The sequence below is a fragment of the Bombyx mori genome, chromosome 24, assembly GCF_030269925.1.
Source record: "Bombyx mori chromosome 24, ASM3026992v2".
Lineage (NCBI taxonomy): Eukaryota > Metazoa > Arthropoda > Insecta > Lepidoptera > Bombycidae > Bombyx > Bombyx mori.
In genome coordinates this window covers 730,642-751,950 of record NC_085130.1, presented here as the reverse complement: position 1 = coordinate 751,950, position 21,309 = coordinate 730,642, and the positions used below count along the sequence as shown (strand labels likewise).

The 21,309-nt window shown below is 38.2% G+C and overlaps 1 protein-coding gene and 1 long non-coding RNA gene across 7 annotated transcripts in view; one reads left to right on the top strand and one right to left on the bottom strand.

Moving 5' to 3' along the window:
• LOC101742925 (rho guanine nucleotide exchange factor 11) overlaps window positions 1–21,309 on the top strand; it is a 167,082-nt gene that overhangs the window by 19,757 nt on the left and 126,016 nt on the right. The gene's annotated exons all lie outside the window — the stretch shown is intronic.
• LOC105841273 (uncharacterized) lies at window positions 17,493–20,094 on the bottom strand. The gene is made up of 5 exons (XR_001139495.4): window positions 19,737–20,094; window positions 19,334–19,585; window positions 19,008–19,184; window positions 18,403–18,534; window positions 17,493–18,325 (listed from the first exon to the last, which is right to left on the bottom strand). It is a non-coding gene; the product is annotated as an uncharacterized LOC105841273 (long non-coding RNA).

The following is a 21,309-nucleotide window of genomic DNA, read 5'->3' as shown; positions in this document are numbered from 1 at the left end:
ATTCCAGACTATTACGGTTACCTGGTGAACAGCCAATTTACATTGGCAGACGAACTGGCTGTCATGAAATACATTCCTTTATAAAATATTTTTATAATGATTTTTATGTTTTTTATTACCCAATGGATACGGGTGTCAACATTAGGTTAATCTATCTACTCTCTTGTTCGTTTCCACAAGACGACTCGTTCCGACACGGCACCGATTTTAACTGATTTTGTTTTTCATTTGTTAACTTATTCGAACTGTGCTCCGTAAGAATTCAATTTATCGCCGTAACCCACATTCGAACGCGATACATTCGTCACACATCATCAGCGAGTATTGGAATATCTATAACGGCTTACGATTAATTTTTATTGTTCATGTGATGGTTTGAGGTCAACAGCTGTTTTGATGGGTTACTGTACTTTTTTACTGTTTTTTTTAAGTCAACAATTGCCTACTTGTCGATCGGTGGAATCGGAAAAAAGGTCACGGGCTTGAGAAACCTCCCGTCTCTATATCTATTTAGATGTCGTCTGGAGAATAATACGAGCTTACCTCTAGAAATATCTATATATCTATGTTTTCCAGTCGTCGATGGCAAAATAACTATCCGTTTCTGGTTCGTCCTGTTAATGTTTGTGGTGGTACGTTTTGAGGGGTAGAATAATGACTACTTCTGATAAGCTGATGGTCTAGAGAGACCATATCAGCGTCACCGGGATATTAGGTGAGCTCACGGGGCTCAAATCTGACGATGCTGCTAACACGAACTCTTGCAGAGCCGTGCTTTGCAGAATCTACCACCGGATCGGAAACGCGACCCACTGAGAAGATCCGGCGAGAAACTCAGTGGGCTGTGTCTGATGGTTAATTTACTCGCCGAGCCCTTTATCGCAAGCGCCAGGTTCGACGAAAACGATGACTAGTGCTTGGGGTAGCTAAAAGTACCATTAGTGGATCGGGAGGATCCGAGATGACGTGTTTTGGGCTTCATCGGCTGTGTACAGCCAATACTCTCAAACTTTTCTTTGTGGACTACAAGTATTATCGATGCAATTTCTAAATTCCTTTTTTTATATTTGAATATATTAGGTACTGTACAGGTGATGTTTTTATTTATTTATTTAGGCCACAATTTAAGTTAAATACCATTAAATCTCGCATTATTTTTCGCAATACACAATAAGATTTCACTGTCAAGGTGTATTTGATACCAACCTTTTTATTTCTGGCGCGAATATGCTACGTGTTGCGGTTTGAAGTATAGCACAGCTGTTGTTACAATATCATCACGACTTAGATCCCATGTCGGCCAACGAATTAATGTGAGGTGAGCTGTTGGCGCATCGAGTCTGCATCGAAAGAGTTCTAGATGTGTATAGAGGTTTATTTACATATATGGATGACATAATCATTGTCGGTGAAGTGATCGTACGCTGTGTGGCTGCTTGTTGTACAATTGCACTATGATTGATCGTTGGTGGTAAGGTTTATTTTATTTTTTATTGCTTAGTTAGGTGGACGAGCATAGCCCAGTAATTATGTACGCAAATTATAATTTTTGCGGGTTTGATTTTTATTACACGATGTTATTCCTTCACCGTGGAAGTCGAGTAATTTGAGGATTAGTGTGTTATTGAATTTTGGATTAAATTAATGTCAGTCTGGCTGTCTTAGAAAATGTAAAGTATGCGAAGTGGATTCGGTCTCTCAGTCGGAAAAAAGTACAGAGGTTGTATGTTTGTTTTCTGAAAATTCATTATTCTAATATAACAACTGTGTTTGTGCTGTACGACACAGTTCTGGCGCTTATCTAACATCTGGCAGCCTCTTATGGTGAAAACGAAATCCCAAAAATAAACGGCCAGACCTCAAGAAACCGCTTCTACAAAAAATAGACGGTAGTCAGCACATAGCTTAAATTTAATTTGACGAACAACAGTCGCCTTGGTCACGAAAACTCTGAAGTATTGGAAAAGTCTAAAATTGTAAACCGAAGATAATTAACACGAGATTATATCGTAAAAATAGTTTAAATTTCTGGTCCGCATGACTAACGCGGAGCAATTCCAGCCGTAACGACGCTAAGCGAAGACTTAGCCCTAAAGCTTCAAGGCTCGCGATAGCATTAATTACGGGCTTCTGCAATCGTATCAGGAGTCCGTGAATACGAATCTACATCTGAAGATACTGTAGCTATATTTTAATCTCACACAAACACAAGTATACCATAAATAGGCGCTCACTACCCAAATTCGTGCTTTACAAATACCATAGCATACACAGTAGCAAAGACCCACCTGTCCCGGTGAAACTGGAAAGGCCTCCGTGCCACCAGTAATCCTTCAATCCTAAAAAAAGTAGCAAAGTATAAGCGTAGTAAAAGTTGCCATGGTAACCGTTGCTATAAGACTGGTAGTTTAAGGACCAAAGAATGACACAAGCAACTCTAAAACCGAGAAAAATGGAACGCGCGTCATTTATAGTTCTCGTAAAACTTGTAGAAGGAATATTTTTCAAGATTTCATACCATATCCTTTAAACTAGACACAAATTCGTCTAAGGGTTGTTGTAAAAACTAGATCCTATTTTATGGTCCCACAGTCGATCTACGTCGTCTAGTCCGCGCTAGACAGTTTCATTTTAAGTTCATCTGCATTGCGGATCCAGGCCGGCGCACTGCTATCAGCAAACTGAATTTATACCTGTGAGTACTGCAGAGGAAAACTTGCATTTCAATTTTAAGGTTAACCGTGATTCTAGTGGTTTTATGCGTTTTTTTTTGTTTTTTATTGCTTAGATGGATAGACGAACTCACAGCCCACCTGGTGTTAAGTGGTTACTGGAGCCCATAGACATCTACAACGTAAATGCGCCACCCACTTTGAGATCTAAGTTCTAAAGTCTCAGTATAGTCACAACGGCTGCCCTACCCTTCAAACCGAAACGCATTACTGCTTCACAGCAGAAATAGGCAGGGCGGTGGTACCTACCTGCGGACTTAAGAGGTCCTACCACCAGTAAGTTTCGATGGGTACTGGCCAAAATCACGGCTCACCCGGCTTAAAGTGGGTACAGGAACCCATAAACGTAATGCGTACCGCCACCCGCTTTGAGAAATAAATCTAAGTGTCAATTTTATGTATCGTATGACGGTTTCTTTCATTTCAAACTAGACCACATATATGGAAACAGAATTGATGTTTAAAATTAACACGAGATTACCCGTAAAAATCGTTTTAAACTGCAACTAATAATAAATATAGAGATATGTTTGTTCCTGACATTCAGAGCTCGTTCGTAATGTGCATCACGCAATTTCCCCCCACCGTTACAACACAACAATTAGCGTTGTAATGTGTAAATGAGAGCTCCTACGGAGTGCATCGAAGCGTGATCGACGCACGTAAATAATATTCTCTGAGGAAAACACTTTTACTGTTTCATATTTTTAATTTTATCTATACAGTGGTTTTTACGGATGTTCCGTTATAACTACAGAACCATGCATCCGATTGACTTGAAACTTGGTATCCATGTAGAAAATATATTTACTTAATGGATAGGCTAATATTTATATGAGTGTTGGACTCCCTAATAATAATGACAATAAATAATAATGTTAATTTTCAATGCCCAGCGTAGTGGGCGAGTACGGCTGGTTGTTATATAAATTTAGGTATCGATGACTTTAAAAAGTTCTCTTGGATTTTGTCGTCGGTTCGAGAACGGTAAATCGCTGGAATAGTAGGTATTTGTTGTTTTGCCTGAAACAAATCGAGACGGAATACCACTGTGACCCCGTTAACGTTTATCAACAAATCAATTAAATATGTTTATAAACATATTTATCTAAGTCCCGTAAAGGTTACCGAGACGTTTCCGTCGTCGTGTAAGCGCAGCGGCCTTGTTGATACGAGTCTACGTAAATAATGAAATCGTTTGAAGTCATTCCGCGTTGATGAGTCATCGCGGCCGGACACTTCTTCTGTATTAATTTTTATTTATCAACATTTTATTAGTTTGATATTAATCAAATTTTGGCAATATGGCGAGGCTGAACTACGTTCCTTGCATTACCGATAATTCGCGAAGCAGCAATCTCCTCCCGATCCACTAACGGTGCTTTTAGGTACCTCAAGCACCGGTCAACGTTCTCGTCGAACCCGTTGCTTGCGACGAAGGGCTCGACGAGTAAATTAACCCACAGACACAGCCCACTGAGTTTCTCGACGGATCTTCTCAGTGGGTCGCGTTTCCGATCCGGTGGTAGATTCTGCGAAGCACGGTTCTTGCTAGGGTTCGTGTTAGCAACGTCGTTAGGTTTGAGCTCACCTCCTAGTTAAGGTTCCGCTGAAATAGCTTCTCAAGGCTATCAGGCATAGGTAGGAAAAAAAAAGAAAAAGCGAAGCAACTATTATTGAATTGTTAGGTCGCCTTTGAAGGCGCTCGGATAGCTGTTAGCAAATTCCACCCCTCCTGGCTGAGGCCTTGCTCGCCCACCTGCCCTGGTAAAACTGGAAAGGCCTCCAGGCCACCAGTAATGTCTCAACCATAAAAAAAATCATTACCGATGGCTATAAATGTCCACTTACGATCGGAGGTTCTGACTACAGTAACAAACTAGCTTGGAAGTTCTAGTCTTAATTCGCCTATAATAATTAAATATAGCTTCAGAACATACGGCTGACAAGAGACGAAAGTAGGCTTATCTACTCCACCATTATTAATTATACATAATACAGGTCAAATTGGGTTATCGGTAAAATTGATTGTTTTTATTTCTCCAGAGCTTTGTGTTCGCCGACAGTTTGCAATTGTCGTATCTTTTAACAAGGATTTTTCCGATATTCAAACGCAAAATTAACCAATAACAAAACAACTGTGGTCGGAACGTTTGATTATCTCGTGTTTATAAGTAACTGTGAAATGATTGTGTTTGAACGTGTTTATGGTGTGTGGCTTTGTCAATGTAAAGTTTATGGAAGTAGCTTTGGTATGTATAAAACTCGAGAATGTATTAAGGTAACATGTAGGGTAGGCACAAAATAGCAGTATGTGTGTTTGCAGTCATTTTACTCATACTTTATTTCGAAGGCTGATGAAGAAAAATTGGATAACTACAATAGTGGCATTTCATTCTCTTTCGATATCTCTTCCACTTGAGGGTTTTGGAGTCCATTGGTGCATCTGTAACAAGTCACGGTTGGTCTTTCAAGGGAACATTACCTTAATCTCAAGCTGTTTGTGATTTTTGTTGTTTAGAAACTGATGGATCGAATTTAATTAAAATAGTTGCTTATGGTGAAGTTTGCTATGTGCCGGGAGATCTTTAACTTAGTTTGGACTGTACTGTTAAAAGTACTGATGTTGTACAATTAAAAGTGAGACCTTACAACTCGTGTCTCAAGATAGGTGGCGACATTTACGTTGTAGTTGTTTACGGGTTCCGGTAACCGCTTAACATTAGGTGGGCTGTGTGCTCGTACACCCATCTAAGTAATAAAACAATTAAAACTCAAAAAAAACTGTCGATCTAGATGATTTTTGAGCGCTTTCATGCAGATGCAAGTTTTTTTTATTACCCTTGTGCATACGGCTTACCTGATGGTGAATGGTTCCGTCGCCCAGGTATTTCATCAATGCCAAGGGCAGAGCCAAGCCGTTGCCCACCGTTAAGTATTCTCCACAAGTTGAAGAAGGATATGTCATAGCGCTCGGGAAATCGGTTGTTGTTAATATTATTTTAGGTTTTCATTTCTAATTGACATAATAATATGTCATACAACAATGTCATTGATCACATTACCGAATAATCTATAAATGTTTGAGCGGAAACCGTGGGAAAATAACGTTTAAGCTAATGGTGTTCTAGATTGTGTGTGCCATGCGAGTGATTCACGGCGAGCGTACGAACTAACCGTTACATTGTGAGCGCATTCTTATGTCATCGTTTGTATTGTGTGAATCAGGATCTACAAGATATTTCGTTTTTATTTTGTTTTTATAGCGCCTCAAGTGTACCGGTTCTGTGACCTTGGCTATGATAAACCACTTTTCCTACTTCCACATGTAACGTTCGCTGTAATTCTATGCTCATATTGTACTCGGATATTACAAGACTTATCTTTGCTGCATCATGGCTGTACCGCTCTTTAACGGAGGGCGAGTTCCCCAGTTTTATTTCGGCCAATTTTAAGTGTAGTGCGTTGTTAAACACCTTTTCTTCATAGCACGTAAGAACTTTGGATCGGATTTCCTTTGTGCAAAAGACGTTCATTGCTGAAGCCTCCTCCGCGCATCGTTTTCCTCATTACTGAGGGTCGTGACTCCCACGCTGCATCAGTTTCTCCCGTACGATTTCCCTCCATCTGCTGCGATCCTTAGCTTCATGAAGGGCATTGTGAAAGTTGATGTTCAGAGAAGATCGTATTTGGTCCAACCATCTCGTGGAACTGCGTCCTCTGGGACGTTTGCCATCTACCTTGCCTGTCACCATCAAAAGACTGAATGCTGAAGCCTACAAAAAAATCGGACAAAAACATGGAGAAACAAAATAGATGTCATTGTGGCGGGTAGCCATCATTCAACGCAAGATAATTGACAGATGCCTGAATCTCGCTTACGACATTTTCAAGATAAAGCGCATATATACAAGTTCCGAACAACAACATTCGGACCGTCGGTCTACCGAGCAATATTACCCGCTCGGTGGAAGATCTTCCTTTCGTCGTATATTCCCAAATCATGATGCGCGACTCTTATCCGTGGTTTTCGATTTTTTTGTGACGTAACTTGGAGTTAAGTTAATGCTCTTGATAAACGTGACGTGATAAGACGTGCTTAGGGCGTTGTTTTAGTTTTTTTTATATTGATTTTTTTTCTATTTATTTTAGTAAACTCGAGGGGTTATTGTAGATTCACTGAATTAGTAGGGTGAGCTCACGGGGCTCAAACTTGACGACGTTGCTAACACTAACCCTAACAAGAGCAGTGCTTCGCAGAATCTACCACCGGATCGGAAACGCGACCCACTGAGAAGATCCGACGAGAAACTCAGTGGACTATGTCTGTGGGGGTTTTAGTATTGAGCTGTCTGTAGCAACAACAAAAATAATTCAATTTTAGTAATTTTAATTAATCTAAACATGCATAAAATTCGTTTTGATCTTCAATTCACCTTAAATGCTATAAAGTGCAACTGTGAATACGTATGCGCATGCGTTGTACTGTAGTCCACTCACTACACGATAGCGTCGTAAAACTTTACGATCTGTCGTGTATGTTGTTTTATAGGTTCCTTGCGAAATAATTAATGTTTTTAAATGTGACGGTCAGATGATTTGTTATTGGAAATGAGTACGGATGTACTGAAATCCAATTTAAAAAAAGATAGGCCCTTGCTTGTCTATCATCCGATCTATTCCTGGTGCTGATTCTGTGTTCTGATTTCACGGGGAGAATAATCTTTATTTCAATTCAATCTTTATTTTACGATATCATAACAGGGTAATGGTTTGAGATTGAAATAAGTTTATTTCTTGAAATTCGTTTATATGTAGATTTCAATTAATTAATAAATAAATAATAGTTTAAAAAACCTAAAAAAATACGCTTTTTTAGAAAATCCAACTAAAACATAGAAAATATAAGAATTTTAATAAATTTGGTGCATGGTTATAAATATTTTATGAACATATATGAGTACAAGGGTTATTTTGAAAAGCAATCCTGCAAATCCGTGCAGCACCCCACGCTTTTTTTACAATAAAATCATTTTTTCTTACACTATTTTTAATTCAAATTTATTAAAATTTATTTTCTATTTTTTAGTTGGATTGTCTATAAAAGCGTATTTTTCTTAGTTATTTTTACTATTATGTATTTATTTTTCAATTTTTGTTGAATTTCAATTTTTTCAATATATTTTTTAAATATTTTGTTGTCATCGGTCCTTAATAAGTATGCCAAGTTTCGAGTCAATCCGACGTTTTGAAGGGGGTCAAAATCATGTTCAAAGATTCCGTTGCATACTAAAATACATACGTCTGAAGCTAATAAAAGCGTATTAAAAACACGCTCACACTTAACGCAACTATAGAAGTACTAATAAACAAAACTTATTTCAAACCGCAATTTGGCTATTCCTTATTTCATTAGTGAGATACAGAGGAAGGCATTTTTAAAAAAGCGGAAGTTAATTTTTGAGTTGGCAATTCGTTCCATAACGTTCACAATTCAATATAAAAAATGTTTGCAATTTTCTTGGCAGCGTTCTGATATTGGCAGACTTCCTGCATATTCTGTCGTTTCAGATTTTTGGTCATGCCGTCCGGTCTAGACGTAATTGCTTTATACGCCGAATGCGTAATTTCGGATCTCTGTTTCGTTCTAACACCAAGAATATTGGATTTTGTTGTTTACAAGTAGTAGACGTGTATACTGTTTTGATCAAGTTTAATTTTAGTACTTTTGTATTGTGCGATTTAGTGTCTTTAGAGGCAGAACAGAGCCAAGAAGAGGAAAACAGCCAAGTCGTTGTCTAGACTACACCAAATTAACAATTTCAACCTAATGGTGATTAACTTATGTGCTTTAATTTATATCTATCTCTCAGTCCATAGATCTTCACTGCTGAACATAGGCCTCCCCCGAGGCTCGTTCCAACAACCATTATTACTGTATGATACGTCAAATCCTAATGATAGAAGGGATCAAAACAGGGGTCCTGAAAAAAGGGACCTACATCAATAGATACATTGAAAAAGGACCACAATACTAAAATATAATAGAAATAAAATCGTATACAGTTGAAATAACACAAAAAAACATTAGTAAACAAACTGGATGCGGTGTTTTTATCTGTCCAAACTTGCCCCTGCGTTGTTCCGTTTCGCGTGCCGATAAGATCTTTCGAAACAAAACCGACCGGCGTCGGTTGGTCTGGATGTCGTGTGAATCATTTATCGCACGGACGTCACACACGTTCTGAAAGGCACACGCGTTCTAATTTAAAATCGGTATGTTGTTGTGGATTCTTAAATTATAATATAACTAGCTGTACCTGTCCGCTTCGCTGGGTATTTAAAATTAAAATTATTATTTCTCACCCCCACAAAGATTCTCTTTATTAACGCCCCCGCAACTGGTGTAGGGAGTCAAACACTCATATAAATATTAGCCTATCCATTAAGTACATGTATTTTCTACATGGATACCAAGTTTTAAGTCAATCGGATGCATGGTTCAGTAGTTATAACGGAACATCCGTAAAAACCCCTGTAGTATAGATATAATCAGGCTGTCTTTAAAACTCGTCCATCCGTACCAATATCCTTATCTGATAGTCTAATTACGCACGCCGTTCTTGTATATAATTTACCAGACTATGAATCAACGTAAGATGCTCCACGAATATGTCTACTAAAAGGAGGATCGATGATGATTGCGGGAATTCGCTTAGTGCGAACAATGCAGGACGGGTCTTTGTGAGCGGGAGAAACGCTATGGTAGGCGTAAGCAAAAAGCACTGTTCACACCCGTGGCTGTTGTGCTTGGAAAGCTAGTCCCACTGCACCAAAACCTGTGGTGATGATTATGCGATTTAAGCCCAACGAAGGCTTGTAGACAACGAAGGCTTCTTGTAATGATTAGTGTAATGCGTATCATTGCCAAGACGGTTTGACTTTTATCTTTTAAATTTGAGCTTGGGTTATTCACATTTATTGTCCACCACTGCATCCACTGCGGGGAGGACACGGCGCAACACACGCTCGCCGAGTGTGTAGCTTGGGAGGAGCAGCGCCGTGTCCTCACAAATGAAGTAGGAAGCGATCTGTCGCTGCCAGCCGTAGTGCGGAGGATGGTCGGCAGCGCAGAGTCGTGGGACGCCGTGGTGTCCTTCTGCAAGGACGTGATGTCGCAGAAGGAAACAGCGGAACGGGAGAGGGAGATCTCGACTCCCTTCCCCGGCCGCAGAAGGCGCACCGGGCGCAGGAGAAGAGCGGACAACGCCCTTTTCCGCCCCCCATGAATGGGTCCAGGGGCCAGGGACTTGGGAAAGCCCTCGCCCCCTATTCGATGGACCTGAGACGGAGGCGCGTGCGGGTGTCGGCGCGTGCCTCTAAGGCGATGCACGGAGTAGCTAAACGCCTCACTACCCCGTGCAGGAGACGAGGTCTGGACAGACCGGGCCAGCACTGGTGTGGGGCTGCGGAAGAATTTGGATTCCCGCGGCCCTGCGCGCACGTGTGGGTGGACACCGGGGTGGTTTTAGCCGGCAGGAGTCCGGCACGCCCGGAAAAAAAGTTTACATTTATTGTGATGATAAAAAGAGAAGGATAGGCTATAGTACTTGTTGCGAACTCGCACTACCTGCTAACGTTGTTTACTTGATTTTTTGACAGAACCATTAGCGTTCGTAGTGGAATACTCGTACTAACCTACTAGTAGCCGTAGCCGTAGAGATGTAAATTGTAGAATAATCAAAATGTTTTTTTTTGACAAATATTTTGGTTGCTTTAGTTTGTGCTAGAATGTATAAATAGAAGTAAGTAGTAACAAAAGAAAACTGACTCGACCTGACCTAATATAAACCCATAATTATAACTCATGTTATTCCACATTGTAGTGTCTGAGTAGCAAATTTTCTGGCATATCGATTGCTAGACCATCGCACTCACAAAGCATGTGGTGCACAGTTTCCACCTCCTGTATGCAGAATGAAAACCTATGTTTCAGTGGATTTTATACAAATAGGGTGGGGCCTCATGTAGTAATGTCGATGATATTTTATTAAAAGATACTATGTATATCATATGATAATCGTACAGATCATTCTATAATACGTTAATTTATTTAGCGAAGTATGTATGGTACTTATTAAATACCTACGTAGTTGAGTATCTTTGTCGTTTTACCTGTTACGGTGAGATTGTGTACGCGATGAAACTTTCGAAATTTCAAGATGTATATGTTAGTATGAATATATTCTCAGTATCACGGAGCTGATGCAACCGTATCATAATTTTTCGACGTATATTGTAATCGGGAATATATCTTCACGTTTATTTGACTTAAGTTCGGTCTCAGAAGTTGTGCTTTTCTTTTAATTTATAATGAAAAATACGCGATCGGCTAGGCGACTAACCGTGGGAGTTGTAAATTGTTAAAACTAATTAACGAATTCTTGAAGGATTTGTATTTTAATTTCGATTTTGTATTTTTTATTTTATTTTAAAACTGATTTTCCTATGTTTTCTGTTTTGCTGTGTTACACACAAAATTCACTCACAATTATCCAAATCTCAAGACGCACACTGATTAAGGTGCTAATCAAAATACAAATTTGTAAATTGTTCTTCCACCCTCAGAAGGATAAGTCACGAGTTTGGATTGTTTTTGATTAATGACCGTATGGAGTGAGGCGAATGTCAAAATTTATTACCGTTTTCTCTATTTAGACGCGATCGCGATTTTTTTATTGCCATCAAAAGCACACGAGTCGATGATTTCTCCAGGACTGACATCCAGGTCCATTGTATGATAATCGGGTATGTCAGGAACACTGATAAGTAAATACCTATTGTTGCCTCCTGTCTTAAGTTTGATCAGAAATAAAGTTGATTGGTATTTAAACATACAGTTTCAAACTGCTCATCTGAAATCTCTTTTTTAAGGATATAGGACTGGTGGAATTCCTTCAAAGGAGCTTTCGTTCATCTTAAATCCATCCACTCTCAGACGTCCCCGTTTCGTGTAACCTTGTAACATGTAACCTATTGGTGGTAGAACCTACCTATTTCTGCTGTGAAGCAGTAATGCGTTTCGGTTTGAAGGGTGGGGTAGCCGTTGTAACTATACCTATATGTCAAGTTGGGTGGCGCATTTACGTTGTAGATGTCTATGGGTTCCAGTAACCATTTAATCGTTTGGAACCTCTGGGTCTGCGGAGGGACTTCGGTTCCCTCTGTATTTTGTACCGTATGTTCAATGGGCAGTGCTCTGAGGAATTGTTCGAGATGATACCGGCATCTCGTTTTTACCATCGCACCGCCCGCCACCGGAGTAGAGTTCATCCATACTACCTGGAGCCACTACGGTCATCCACAGTGCGTTTCCAGAGGTCTTTTTGCTACGTATCATCCGGCTATGGAATGAGCTCCCCTCCACGGTGTTTCCCAAGCGCTATGACATGTCCTTCTTCAAACGAGGCTTGTGGAGAGTATTAAGCGGTAGGCAGCGGCTTGGCTCTGCCCCTGGCATTGCACAAGTCCATGGGCGACGGTAACCACTCACCATCAGGTGGGCCGTATGCTCGTCTGCCTACAAGGGCAATAAAAAAAAAAACACCAGGTGGGCTGTGAGCTCGTCCACTCATCTAAGCAATAAAAAAAACCTTAATTTTTAATATTTGAGTTCGTAGATATTTCACAGGCTCTTTTGACACGCAGATCACTGAGGAGGTCTTTGAAGCACAGTTTTACATTGTACTACAAATTTACTAATAACCAATAACAAAACTTCCGCGTAGTCGATCGATATTGATCGCGTCTATCTATCGAATGTAAAAGTAGTTGAGCACTCCGAAGCAGAAAATTATAAAACTAAACAACATTGTCGCTCAAAACTCCAGTGCGTTGTAAATAGCTATGCTCTCACGTGCTGACGGCATCATGTCCAATTATAATCGTAGTCTGCGATGGTCAAGGCTGTCACCGCGGCATGGCCTGTCATTGTATTTAATAAGCCCGTGACGTGACCGGATCCCGTGCCAAAATGTCGTTCCTGGAACTCTTATGTAAAACCGTTGTTTACGATTTAATGTCTTGCAGTAGTCGTGCCGGGATCCAAACCCGCGGTGGTTCTCTGTGCCTGTGCTCGTGTAGTAGAACAATATATAAGTATTTGTGCGATTTTGTGTGCCGTGTACACAGTGATTATAGTGTGAGTGTATACGCGCATGTGTGAGAAAAGGAGGGTAGTTTAAAACAAAGCTTCCTTTGAAATGGGAATTTTGTAAATTTCAATGTTTTGGGCAAAGATTGTCGTTCATTGATCGAAAGGAAATGCGAAAGGTAACGTTTTTAATTTTAACATTAATCATACAAACACTTTCTGGTATCTATTTCTACCATAGCGGGTAGATAGTGGTATACGACAAGTATCACTCAAAATAAACAAAACAAATAGTATAATAACTGTAGATTAATTGGTAAGAAATAATCAAATGTACATGATAAATAAGATAAATAAGATGATACGTGCATATTCAATGCAAAAGTTCAAAATGGGTCATTTGACCCGTTATGGTATGTTTAGTGTTAATCCAACCTATCTGATTATAAACTTATTGCGAATATCCAATGACTCTTCCAACGTTCAGTTCGTTTATACCTAGTGACTCGGTGGCGCAGTAATTGGCGCCCCTGACTGCTGGGCCGAGTGTCGTGAATTCTATTTCAACATCGGGCTAATATTCGTATGATTGAATCAAAGTTTGAGGCCAAGTGATTCTGCTTGATTTGACTCTTTTTTATCGATTCTGATCGTCTCGTTTTTTACAATCGCACCGCCTGCTGTCGAAACTGAGTTCAGCTACGTCAGGCGCAATTGCTGGCTTGACGTCTGAGAAATGAACACTACGCAATATTTCGAAGGGCCTGACCGCTAAGCGAAGATTGTCCTTTCGATGGCCGATGTTCATGGACAACGGAAACCACGGCTTATCTGGACTGTACGTTCATTTCCCGTCAACATCAATAAGAAAGATAATTTTATTGAATATTACATCAGTGTGCTTAGTGCGAGTTTTTTACCGTTCTCGATAGCGTAAAAGTTAGCTCATATTTGTATGGAATGGAATCGTTTGCCTACGTTTGCCGCTAAGGGCGTTGTTCCAACTGCATACAAAATTGGCTTGCTTAACTTTTACTCTATCGATAACGTTAAAAAACTCGCACTAAGCCCACAGTTTCCGGGAAAGTAAACCGTAGAGACTGTTTTCTTAACGAAGACACGAACAAGTTGAAAAACCTAAACACGAATTATCGTGTTTCAGTTTTCATTACCCATTTTCATTTCGTGACTCATTAGAGTCACGTGTCTGTTTGAAGTTGTTGTGATTGAAAAATAAGGTTGTGATTGAAAAATAACCCTGCCTTGAATTAAGAACAGTTAGAACATTATCAAATCAACAAGGATCATATATCGCACCTTTAGAATTGAAGTGACTTAGCCCAAAATTCTAATTTTTTTGTAAACTCAAAAAATTTAATCTTTTAGTTTTTTTATTTTAATACTTTAAGGTATGCACTTGATTTAAAAGAGACGGAAAGAGCACATTTGTCTTATTCTGAACTAAAAGACTCTGTTTAATTTTATAAACTCATAGAAATAAATTTAAAAGTCGTTCGAACAAACAATAGCCCCAAAATATATGTTATATATTTAAAGATGCATAACATATAGGACTTCTAATCATGGACACTTAATCGTGAACAGAAGCCACAGCCAATAGACACAGGTCTTAACAAAGGGGTAATTCTTAAAGCAACAGTGGGGCTACTTCCTTACTTCGAGACATATTCTACATACGGTATTATAAAATAGTCTTTATTGCCAATGTATCAATCTCGTACCAAGACACAACGTGAATCAATGCTGCCGCCCGAATCATGAAATCGGAATTAATTTAATTTTGTCTTGGAATCATGCGTATCAATCATACCCTTAAAACTTGAATCGCATAGACGCGGAGGTGTTCCCGGGATGTAACCGGTCTTACAAAACTCATCATCCACCTCCAATACACACGACAGGAATTATGATGGAAAAACAACGTTTATGAGATTAAATCTTCATTTGTGAACTCAGCGAAAAAATTGGTTGGGTCTGTTATAGGCGGGCAGGGGTGGGTATCCCTATCCCGCCTCTTTCTGCCGTGGAACAGTCATGTGTCCCGCCCCCTGATCACGTAAAAATTTGCGACAGCCACAATTTTGCAGATGTTGTGCAGACGCGTCGCGACCGATCGCAAAACGTCAAATTATTTCGTATCACGTACCGCGATTGTTCGCTTACCGCTTACTGCAGTTTTCTATCATACAACTAGCGCCAGTCGCAATCGGGTAGCAATAATTGGCACTAAAAAGCCACATAACTTTTTTTTTTTTGCTGAACAAACCAGCAAATGAATTTATAAAAGCGCGTCACCTAAAAACATTTCAAAATGTTCAAGTGGAATTCACGTTTGAAACGCCAAGTGAGAGCTGCTAATTCTGTTCTTTTCGATGAAGCGTTACTAAAAATAAGTGATCTAATAATAATTTTTGCTTTATTTTGAATAATAGCTATAAAAATGTAATTGTGTAATATCAAACACTGATAACATTTTTTTTGTAATCATTTGTTAATTTGTAATAAAAAAATAGTTGTATAAGTACGTTACGTACCTGTTTTAAAAAATAATGGATCAAAATTATAGCCTAATTTATTAATTTCATTATCAATTAAGTAAGTACATAAGCTCACAACCCATCTAGTGTTAAGAGGTATAGACCTCACAACGTGAATGCCGCCCCCCACCTTTAGAAACAAGGTCTGAGTCTCAACTGTATACAAAAACGGCTGCCCCATTCTTTAAACTGCAACGCATTACTGCTTCGCGGTAAAAATGGGCGGAATGGTGGTCTTGCGGGTTAATCAAACGCCCTGCCGCCAACGATTTCTTAAAGAATATTTGCGAGTTAGATTTTAAATAAAAGATGAATGAATCCTTAACCGTGGAAGTCCTCCATGTATATATGTCCTACATGTTTCATTGGATTTATTGATATCTGCCTGCGGGATTATAACACTGGTTCAATCGCATCGGTATTAGAAAGTCGGCCGTCTTTACTACACCGCTTAGGCCACGACGATTTCAAATTAAATTCTAAAATAAATGAGTTAGTTTGATGGTTTTATCCAACCAGTCGACGATATTCTAGGAGAGATGCTGCTATTCTTTATCACGTAATAGATAGTGGATTTGCTTGACTTGGCAAGAGTAGGCAGAAATATAGTGCACTCTTTCACAGCTTGAGGGGAAATAAAAGCTGTGCAGACTATTCAAAATAATGTTCACCCAAGGTCATGGGCAATATGACGTGAATAGGAAACTGCATGTCAGAGACATTAACTTAATGTTCTATATATTTTTAAACAAATGAATCTCATATTTTAAGACAATTAATAAATATTTATTTTTATAATTGGTCCAGTTTTTCGTCGACGAAGCCATCTTAAGAGAAGCTTCATTGCAAATATCAGGCCGATATTTAGTAAGTTATTTTTATTCAATAACCAGGTACTCTTTGCACTCACTTACTGCAGTAAGAATGTTAATCAATCATTATATTATCTAGACTCTAGCGGACAACAAACAAGAGTAGACACATCGTGGGTTGTAGTTGTAGAAAGAGGAGAAAATGGAAACTAAGGCGAAACACTGGCTCATGCAGCTTTCATTTCAGCAGAGGCTGCTCGTACGCAGGCAGAGGCCGCGCATCTTCCAGCCGAGATATATGTATCTCAGTTAAATTTTTTTAAGGAATTGACCAATATCGGCAAAAACCTTGTTTAAAATACTATGATCCATTTTTTTTTAATTTTAGCTGTGTCCGTAATAGTTTATGTTACCATAAAAACAAAATAGCGCTTTTTACTTAATAATAGTCAAGCAAATCCAAATATATACGTTTTACTTCAGGCTGGTACTACAGTAAATTTTATGAAACTCATGAGTATATTTTACGCTAATAAAACTACTCTCAACTTAGCATTTCAAAATGACTATTTTTTTTTTATTGCTTAGATGGGTGGACGAGCTTACAGCCCACCTGGTGTTAAGTGGTTACTGGAGCTCATAGACATCTACAACATAAATGCGCCACCCAACTTGAGATATAAGTTCTAAGGTCTCAGTATAGTTACAACGGCTGCTCCACCCTTCAAGACGAAACGCATTACTGCTTCACGGTAGAAATAGCCGGGGTGTCGGTACCTACTCGTGCGGACTCACAAGTGGTCCTACCATTAGTAGAATACCAGTATTTGGCATGTTCTGTTTCTAGTCTATAGGGTTATAGAGCTATCACCTTGCTATCATCCTACTTACCTCGACCCCAAGTTTAGTTATATGTATTTCTTTGAAGTTATTATCGGCACAGTCGATATTATATTTCAATTGTGGCTTCAATTTTCATGCGGCAAGAAGTTGGACATGTATTACAAACAAACTATGATTTGCTAATTTAAAAATTATTATTCAAATAAAACGAAATTACACAAAAAAAAAAAATTATCAAACTTATCATAATGAACAATAATCAGTGGTGGTTGATCCACATTTTGTCTAAATTATGAATTATGTTTTTCATTTTGTAAGTAAGTATCCAACAAAATCTAGAAGAATTATAGCTAGTCGATTTGTTATTCATTCTATTCTATTATTTAAAACAGCAGTATATACAATAATATATATAACAACACAACATACAAACGGGGTTAACATAAAGATAAAATGATACAGAACAAATTGAGCACGACAGATTAAAACATTGTCTTAATAAAACAACCTCACAATTTTGCTTTCAAATAGTTTGTATATTTCCACTAAGCACAATTAAAAAATTATAAGCAGAAATAATTAGGCTATTCTTGCCCTCTCAGTTTACATAATTAAGAACAGCAGTTTTAAAAATATCTACATAAAATTACTAGAATACAGAGGTTGGATAAATTTAATGTCTGTTCTCCACAATCCAATTGAACCACCCTTGAATGTTGACATGGTGCTAAGTGCTGTGTTTCCTCTTCTCTCCCAAAATATACAATGTTATGAATTTGATAAGAAACATCAATTTCAGCATCTTCATCAGAGAGTTGGGGCACTGGAAACCCATTTGTGTTTGCCATGTTATGCAATACAAGCTAACAATTATGGTCTTGGCCATCATATGATAATCATAATGCAGTACTCTATGTGCCAACAAGCATCTCCAACTGGCTTTCAATACTCACAATGGTCAACAGTGTTCCTGGTATGACAATAAACATTACTATAGTACTATATATTAATGGCCTTCCCAGTTTTAAATATACTTTTAGATTGAGTATTATTTTGTAGTCAGGTTACTGAGACAGAGCTCATGATGTTTTACTTGCCTAAAAACAAAACTTTTTTATCATTATGGTGCAGGTCCTGCATAAGCATATTCAGTTCAGTGTTAAGCCAGACAAATGTATCATGAAATGGTGCATCAATACTTAAAATGTTAAGATCACTATCACAGATCTGAAAAATTTAATTCTTTAGATAAGTACTATCAAATGTTTGTTATTGTGAATGATAGGCTTCAGCAAAATACTTACTATTTGCACATTCTTGAAATGATAATGCTTGCGGTTCTAAAACCTTTCTTCATATACAGAAGATCTGATAAGTGCAAATGAGTGCCATCTATACACCCCAAAACCTCAGAAAAGCAAAATTTATTGTAAAACCTATAATTTTTTTTTTTTTTTTTTTTTTTTTTATTGCCCTTGTAGGCAGACGAGCATACGGCCCACCTGATGGTGAGTGGTTACCGTCGCCCATGGACTTCAGCAATGCCAGGGGCAGAGCCAAGCCGCTGCCTACCAAAATATATAATGAAAAGAAATTTATTTACTATTATATTATGTTTTCAATCACAAAATTATTATTGTTCAAATATCTATGTACTATAAAAATAAGACAAATTTTAAATTAAAAAAAAAAATAAGTGGGAAAGATTAATGGTGGCCTGAAGGCCTTTCCAGTTTCACCAGAACTTGACATTTCTCAGAACTCTGTTTAAAATATAGCTATATATAGCTAAATATAGCTATAGTTATAAAGTTTCAAGAATATAACTGATCTATATGATTGACTAGTGGAAATTGTAAAATCAGTGGAACTCTTGTGCTCTATACTATAAGATAATTATTTAACTTACCCATTTATAATAACTTGTACTGTTTGCGGAAACTTTGAATATTTCAATAAAACTGAAAGATTGTTTAATGCCATAGCCACTTCCCTAATGGCATTGCATTTACTACAGTTTAACTCAAAATGCAAAAAGCTCATTCCCACAGATTTCTGGTATCAAATTTTGCAATGCTGTTAACACCTGTATAAACAAGTTATTTCAAACATTTAGTTAAGAATAAATTTGAAATCAAAAAAACAATGCTACTTTTGAAGACAAGATTTTGTGAATCTTTTATTTTCTTCATTATTTACACATATTAAAATGTTAAATTGAATATATATAAGTACCTTGCATTTTACTTTCTATTCTTGTTCGTCTTGATGATCTAGGTTATTAACGGCTTTCATTCAGAGCACAATTGTAAATATTGATGTTTCGAAATTCTGTAATGTGTTCTGAACAAACTTTCCGATAGATTAAGGGGTCAGGCTTGATCGCGAAGACAGCGTCGCAAACGCACTGATTCGTATGTATTCGACCTAATTTCCTTAGACTCCAAAGCCCCATTTATCATTGGAGCTCTGTCCATAGTAACATATCTAGAAGAAATATTAATTTGTAAAAAATTAAACTTTATAACCTCAACATTATTAATGTACTTAAATTGCCCAGCGTGGTATTTAATGTTAATACTATGGAAAACACAAACACAAATAAAGATCTAAACTATTCTAAACCAATTACACTTACCTAAATCAAGTTAAAATAATTTAATTTCACAAATTTTACACTTGCAGATAGTTAGCAACAATTCAGCACCAGATACAAAAGGTGTCGCAAATTTGACAAACGAAATTGCTAAATATCTGCTGTTGTGTGGCAGACAAAAGCATCCGTAATACCGACTTTATGCCAGTTGTTGTTAGTTGTATGGAAAAGAATGCACTAAAGTTTCACAAATCGCTCTGCAGAGGCAGCACTAGTGATGGTCCGCGATCTGCTTTTTTGTTGTAAGTCCGTAATACGAAATGGACAGTTGACAGCAATATTTGCACAATATTTGTCTTCTGCTAATTGTCTGCGAAATACGTGATACCGCTGCCGGTTTGAAGTGTGCGATAGCCATCATACAATACGATTTGGACTCCATTGGGTCCATTGTTGTTCGCTAACCATTTCACACCAGATGGGTCGTGAAATTGCTCGTCCGTCTATACAGGAAAATATTTAAAAAGATCCAAATTTTTTTATTGCCTTATAGGCAGACGAGCATACGGCCCACCTGATGGTTACTGTCGTTCATGGACGTCAGCAATGTCAGGGGCAGAGCCAAGCCACTGCCTACTTACCTCTGGCCACTTTCATGTTCGACTCCGTAAAGACAGTTGGGATTGAAACCCTTGCACCGTTATGTCTTTGTTATCGAATAATTTATAATCAAACGTTTACTTTAGGCTTAAGTTCAGTTTCAAATAGAGTAATATGATAAGCGTGTGCGTTGTCTCATGACATACCACATGAAGTGGGTCAAGTGTGCCGCGCTAAGGCCGTCGGGTCTGACTTTGAAACGGATTAGTTCAGCTATCAACGGAATGAACGAAATACATGCGAATTTATTTTGGTAGTAGGAAAAGTAGTCTTGAGTGTCATTGTGATTTGATCGCAAAAGACAAGTGCCCTTTTGGAGATTGCATTAGTTTAGCGGTCAGCGATCTGTGGTCAGGGTTCCTTAACAGTTTTAATGCTAACACTTGGCCGGGCGTATTTTGTAAAAACATTAAATACAACAAACAAAATGTTAATTAGCAAAGAGTAAGCTCTTATGTTTTTAACAAAGCAGTACAAAACTGTATTTGGGAAACATTATGCGTTTGCGTTTCGGTTTGAAGGGTGGGGTTGCCGTTGTAACTATACTGAGACCTTAAAACTTATGGGTGGGTGGCGCATTTACGTCGTAGATGTCTATGGGCTCCAGTAACCACTTAACACCGGGTGGGCTGTGAGCTCGTTTCCCATCTAAGCAATAAATAAAATAAAAAAAATTTAAACTAGAGGAGGTCTACCTACCATATGATCGGTCGATAAGTTTTTGTTTAGAATTCGCGGCATTCGCCAAGTTTCACTGAGGTAGGTAGACGAAGTTTTACGTGTAGTTAGTTGTTTTTTAATTTGAGTAACTTAATACACTTTGAATCTTAATTAATTATGTAGATTTTTTTTGTTGCTTGGATGAGTGGACGAGCTTCACGGCTTACTTAGTGTCAATTAGTTATTGGGAGTCAATAGTAAACAATAACAAAGTAAATACCGCCACCCACCTTGA